Source organism: Trichosurus vulpecula, chromosome 1, assembly GCF_011100635.1.
Source record: "Trichosurus vulpecula isolate mTriVul1 chromosome 1, mTriVul1.pri, whole genome shotgun sequence".
In the NCBI taxonomy this organism is placed as follows: Eukaryota; Metazoa; Chordata; class Mammalia; order Diprotodontia; family Phalangeridae; genus Trichosurus; species Trichosurus vulpecula.
Window position 1 is genome coordinate 244,248,828 of NC_050573.1, and position 6,684 is coordinate 244,255,511.

Genomic DNA, 6,684 nt, shown 5'->3' on the forward strand with positions numbered 1-6,684 from the left:
CGTGAGTGGAGTTAATAGGGAAGGCTTGACGTAGCATGTAAGACTTGAGTGGCCCTTGAAAGGTGGGTAAAATATGGCACATTGGGTTGAAACTAGCATGAACAAAGGCACAGAAATAGGAAGATTTGGGGTTGGGAAGGATGACAGTAAGGAAACTGGCCTAATTCTGGAGCAGGGTGCTTCTATTTGAAAGCAGTAGAAGACAGTATCAAACAGAAAAAAAAGAGGCCAGACTTTGTAGGACCTTGAATACTAGACTGACGAGTTTTGGTTTGAATTGGATAGGACCTAGGGAAATAGAAGCTTTTGAGTAGGGGGAATGTCGTAATGAAAGTATATTTTAGGAAGATTATTCGTGTGGCAGCATCATGGTTTGGATATGGGGAGAGGGACTGCCTTGAGAATAAGTGAGATTGGAGAGGAACATGTTCAAGAGAAACGTTAGAGGAGGCATGTACAGGACTTGATGAAGATGAACAAAGGCAGAAGAATGGGGAAAGTCTGAGATGATCCAGATATTGAGCCTTGGGAGAATGATGTAGGGCTATCCACAATAAAAATAAAAGCTTGTTTATATGACACTAAATGGAAAACCTTTCCTCATTCTAATCCTGAGGCATAGACATTTCAGTTTCATTCATGGGGTTGGAAGGGTCGTAGGATTTGAATCTCCAGCACTCTCTCACTGAATCACATGGCTTCTCAACATGTCAAAATTGGGAAGGAGCTAGTAGTTGGTTGTCTTTTGGCAGGGAGTAGGTAATGTGTAGTTGAAGATGATAAACTTGACATTCAGCATTGGGGAGTTTGAGATGATATGTGAAAGTGAAAATGCCTAAATACAAGAATAACTGGGAATATAGATCTGCATAAAGGCCATAGTAGTTGAAGTGGTGAAGGATAAGTATTCTCTCTAAAGGGGTAGGGGAGGTATAAAGAATGAAAGCAGAGAGCTGAGGACTAAGACTTAGGGGATTGGGAAGGGAGTGGAAGAAGAGAAATCAGATATGGTGTTTCAGAGCGTCTATCCTTATTAAATTAAATCTTTAGATTTGGGCCATCATTTCATACTAATGAGATCTCTTTAGATCTTGATTCTGCAATCTATTCTATAGACTCCCCCCACCCAACTTCCTGGCATGCTCATCAGAATTGCAGAAAACATCAGTGTGATTGAATAAAAAGATTCCAGGACTGACTCAGACCTGTGTTCAAGTCAGAGCTCCACCTTATTCTAACTAGCTGGGTGACCTTGAACTAAATGGCTTAAACTCTCTCAATATTACTTTCTCATTTACAAAATGGAGATGTAGCAGTACCAGTCCTTCTCAACTCAGTAAACTACCTGTGTTCAAAGCACTGTTCTCAACATGGGTGGCTGTAAGGAAACATTTTTAAAACTGTTAGTATTTTACTCTGTGTTTCCAAGTCATTTATTTTAAAAGGTTGGACAAAACAGGATCAAGAACAGAGAAGCCTGCAGCATATTAAGGACACTCCAATTTAGGTAGATGTTGATTTCACCTGGTCATTGACCCTAGTACCAAATCTACTTTGGTGAATTTATGTAATCCGGCCTCTCCCCCCATTCCCACCCCTGCCCTGCCCTGGCTATCTCCATCTTGTCCATAAGGCTTTATGAAGAAAAAAAAAGACTTTATTAGAATTAAAACTAAAATCTGGACATGTTCTATCTATAGCAGTTCTTTGACCTACTGGTCTCCTGTAGGTCTGTCCAAAAAGGGAATTAGGTTAGTCTAGCATTTGTAAAGAGTGCTTAGTAGTACATATCAGGCAACTATATAAATTATTCCATCACCCTTTCCCACTTGAACTCATTCTGGTTCATATCGGCCAGCACTTAATTTGTGTGTGCTCATTCAAGTCACCTGTTTAATGATTTGTTCAAAAATTTTGTCAGGAATCAGTTTTAATCCCATAAATATGTAATAATTGGGAAAATTCACCAGAAAATTGATAGAGCATTTGCCCATTTCCTCTTGTTTTCTGTCCATGGTTGTTCTAATAAGCCATTCAACAATCACATGCTCAGGCTGTCCTTTGTTCCAGCCAGGTGATTTGAATTCACCGAGGATTTCTAGGGCCTTAATATCTTCTTCATATTTCCTCACTTACCTCGTGTTTCAGTTCCCCCTGAATGATTTTTGTCCTATTATTCTAAGCTGAAGATACTTTCTGTTGTAGATAAAACAGAACCAGAACTAGTAGAAGTTGAGAGGCTCTGGTCTTTTATTTTCTTCCATTAGTGCTTATCATCTTATGTACTTTAAATGTCAGACTACTTTCTCACCTTCAACATAACGAAAAAAAATTCTTTTTTTTCTGTTATCTCTAGTATTTTTTCACTAGCCTCAACTTGTTTTGGGGTTTAGTTTGCCTTTCATCATCCTTATAGAGCCGTGACATTTCTTAAAAAATATTTTATGTCTGTCATATGCCCTTACTTTCATATTACATGTCTTCTTAAAAACAGACTTAATAAGTTCCCCATGCTGCCATTTCATTCTCTTTAAACATTTCCTCTCTTAGTCATCAGAATCATTTGTAATTGCATAATAGGAATTTCATTCTTGATTGTCACACCCCTTTTGTGTCCCGCAGTGCTGAGTGCATAGAAGATACACAATAAATGTTTATTGATTGACTACTTCCTACATTAAGATTTTCAAGTTCATTTTATTATTCATCCTTTCTGCACATCGGATTTGATCTGAGTAGTTTTTCTACTCTAATTTCCAATATTTTCTCCTATGAATTATCTTTCCCTCTATTTTCCCTCTATGCTATCCCATATATTTTCTCTAAAATTTTTGGAATTTGTTATCAAAAGTAAAAGTATGTCAGATTTTTATTTGTATTGTCATAGTCGTGTATATATTGTTCTAGTGCTGATGACTTTAATAGAGCAAAGAAATCAGTTGATGGTCACCTAGTTTTTTTCAAGTTTTTATTCATTTATTGTCATTTGCTCATTTGTTTACTTATTTATTTCACAGTTTTTTTCTGTCACAGAATGCTGCTATGACTATTTTGGCTACTGTTTGACTTCATTTTGGAGGTCTTCTCTTTGTTACTTTCTTCTAAGTTTTGAATGTCGTATCTCCTTATTCACCTCCTTATCTGACCACTCCTCAACCTCTTTTGCTGGATCTTCATTTAGGTCATACTTACAAAAACTGTAAGTGCCCTTAAAGGGCTTTATCCTAGGCCATCTTTTCTTCTCCCTCTATGCTACTAGGTGATCTCTTTGGCTCCCATGGTTTCCATTATCGTTTTGTGCTTGTGAATCTCAAATCAACTCATTCAACCCTAACATCTCTGCTGACTTCCAGTCATTTCTAGCGACCTATTAGATATCTTGAATGGGATGTCCTGTTGACATCTTAAACTTAACATGACCATAACAGAACTCATTGTCTTTCTCTCCAAAACATCCCACTTCCACTTCCAAACATCCCTGCTACTTTTGAGGGCAGTGCCATCCTCCCAGTTCCCAAGATGGTCAAACTAGGTGTGTCATCTTTAACTCACCTCCCCCCGCCCCCACTATCCCATCTATTGTCAAGGTCTGTTGATTTCACCTTCATAACATTTCCTCAATTCACCCTCTTCTCTCCTCTAATACTGCTACCACCTGGTGCAAGCCCTCATCTCTTCACACCTAGACTGCTGTAAGTGGTTGGTCTCCCTGCAACAAATTTCTTTCCTCTTACTCCATCCTCCATTCAGCCACCAAAGCGATTTTCCTAAAGCACAAGTCTGACCATGTCACCCCCCTCCTCAATAAACTCCAGTGGCTCCCTATTATCTCCAGGATCAAATATAAAATCTTCTGGTGTTCAAAGCCCCTCATAACCTAGTCCCCTTCCCATTTATATGCCCACCTTTTCACTCCCCTTCCCCCACACTCACACACTTTTTGATTTAGTGACACTATCCCCCTTGCTGTTCCTCTGAAAAGACAGGCCATCTCTCAGCTCTAGGCATTTCCTCTGGTTGTCCCCCATGCCAGAAATGCTCTTCCTCCTCATCTCCCATCTCCTGTCTTCCCTCATTTCCTTCAAGCCCAACCTAAAATCCTACCTTCTATAGAAAGCCTTTCCTAATCCTTAATTGTAGTGCCTTACCTCTGTTGATTACTTCCTATTTTTCCTGTACATAGCTTGTTTGTACATCCCAGAGTCACACAGCTAGTAAGTGTCTGAGGCAAGATTTGAACTCAGGAAGATAAGTCTTCCTGACTCCAGGTCTGGCAACTCTATTCACTGTGCCACCTACCTGGCCCCCAAGTGGCCATACCAGGTCAACATACCCCTTCTTTTGTAAACTCTGCCTCCTCCCAAGGAATTGTGAATATTAGGTTCTCTACCTTTTTTCTGGGGCTAATAATGGATTTCTTTATTTCTGCTTCATTCTGTGGAACACAGGATACTACCTTCTTCTCAAAAAGAGCCAGGTCCAGTCTCAGTGGGAAAAGTCTCAGGGTCCTTTCTTCTTTCTTTCTGTTTCATTGTTTTATCCTCCAATCTTTTGATAATAGTTTAGCTTATTCTTTGATTCATATCTTTGGTTTTCCCTTTGACTCATTTCTTCCATCTTATCAAAGATCCTGCTGCTCTGGCAAGCCAGAGAGTGAGGAAGCATTTTCCAGGTTCTTCCTCCTAGTCTCCTGGCAAGGAGGTGAACTTAGATTATAGCCTATGTATATCCACAATTGCTTACGTATACCTTTTCATTGCTCTTTGGGTGACCTGCCACTGTAAAGGCCCAGCGACTGTAGTTTACTACATCCAATCTACAATAATTGGAAGAATATTGTTGCAAATATAGTCCTTTGTTTTCAGAGAGACATTTGAAATCAGTAAAAGCACTAGTTCCCCTTGCAGCTTATTCTTCTATTAAATTCTGGGCCTAGTTCATCGTCCAACTGCAATAATTGTCCTAGATACATATTCTGATGGATCACCTGTCCAATCTAACTGTATGATACGGTCTGAACAACAAGCATTCTTCTTTCACTTGGCTTGTCCCAACTGGATAGTTAGAAATGCTTGGAATGATTTTGGATCTCTCCGAGAAGGCTCAGCGTCTTCTCTAGTGTAGTTTTGGGAATCAATACCAAATCATTGACAGAGAAGAATATTTGGAAGATTTAACCATCTCTATGGAATCTCTTTTCATTTGGAACTCTGTGTTAAATGTCCCTTATGACAACGACAAATGCTTTTGACAAGAATGTTTCCATGCTTTATTACTTAACTGATAAAAGGGTTTAACAGCTATTTCTGTTGTTGCTTCTTTCAAGGAATCTTGTATGATTTTATTTATTCATTTTAACTTACATGATTTTAAAATATGCATAGGAGACAAATTTTTGGAGGACAGCCTTTTAAGGTTGTATTTTGTATTAGCAAATCGCAATGCCCCCTTCCCCTTTCTAAATAGCTGACAATTATCTGTGAGAGTCTTCTATCCTCTTAACTTTTCAGATGACTTCTACCTTTAAAAAGGTGGTTTGTCAGAGAGTGTCATTTGTGATAACTTGCCTATTCCCTTTCCATGCCTTCCTTAAGAACGCCTTAGATGTATGTAGATTGTTCTTATTTGGATTTGATAGATGGTAATACTTAGTAGGAATTTTCAACTATTTTCTTTTTGGTAATGAGGTGTGTAATTTTTTGGAGGGCGCGGTTTGGTACCCTCTCCACTTTCAGGTTTGGTAATTGATCCTTCAACATCCTCACAATTATGGATCACTATTCAGCATGGATTTCCTCTGTACTTGCTTTAGTCCAACTGTTTTTCCCATTTTTAATTTTTTTAGTGCCACTTCCACTTTCTTATGTAGCATATCAGGGACTGTGATTTTAAGAGTCGATATGTAGTGGCTTCACTACATCAGTGGCATCACTGATCAAGAGCTTGTTATAGAAATACTGAGGTTTCCCCTGCCCCATTTCTTATGAGTATTATCCTCTCACCTTCATCCTTAAATGCTTTCAGAATGATAAAGCTTAATTTGATTTTATTGAGTTTTCTGAAAATGTTTTCCCTCCCTACTGTCTCTTGATGCTTTATACTATGATGTTATCCATAATTACCTACTATACTCCTTTGTAAGATTTTACAAATGTTTAAATTCTAATACAAATGAGTTTAAATTCTAAACTGTTTCCTGTGACCAACATATCTCTACTTGTCAAAGATACCAAGTGTTTGATGGTTAAGGTGGCTTATAGGATCTTTTGGAGGTCTTATTATGACATTTGATTTGAACTTTGTTAAACCTCCTTCAGAAATGGTGATCTGTTTCAGTATCTGTTCATCAATTTCACATTATTCAATGTCATTCTATCAATTCAGATCTTCCTCAATTGAACACCGTTATCTTTTGATTTTAATTTTCTGGTTTGATAGTCTTTGATAATTGTTCTAATACCAATAGTCTGTATACAGACAATTTGGAAAGTGTCATCAGTAACCTATCCTTTCCTGTCAAAATATAATCAACTTCATTCTTTGTAATGTCATTTAATGCTAATCATACCCAGCATCTTTCAATCCTCTTGCAAAGAACATTTCATTTATCGGTATAAGGCATCTGTATAGTTCATAAACCTCTGGCCTTTCATTTCTTACTCTTGAACTGCTTTAAAAAACATT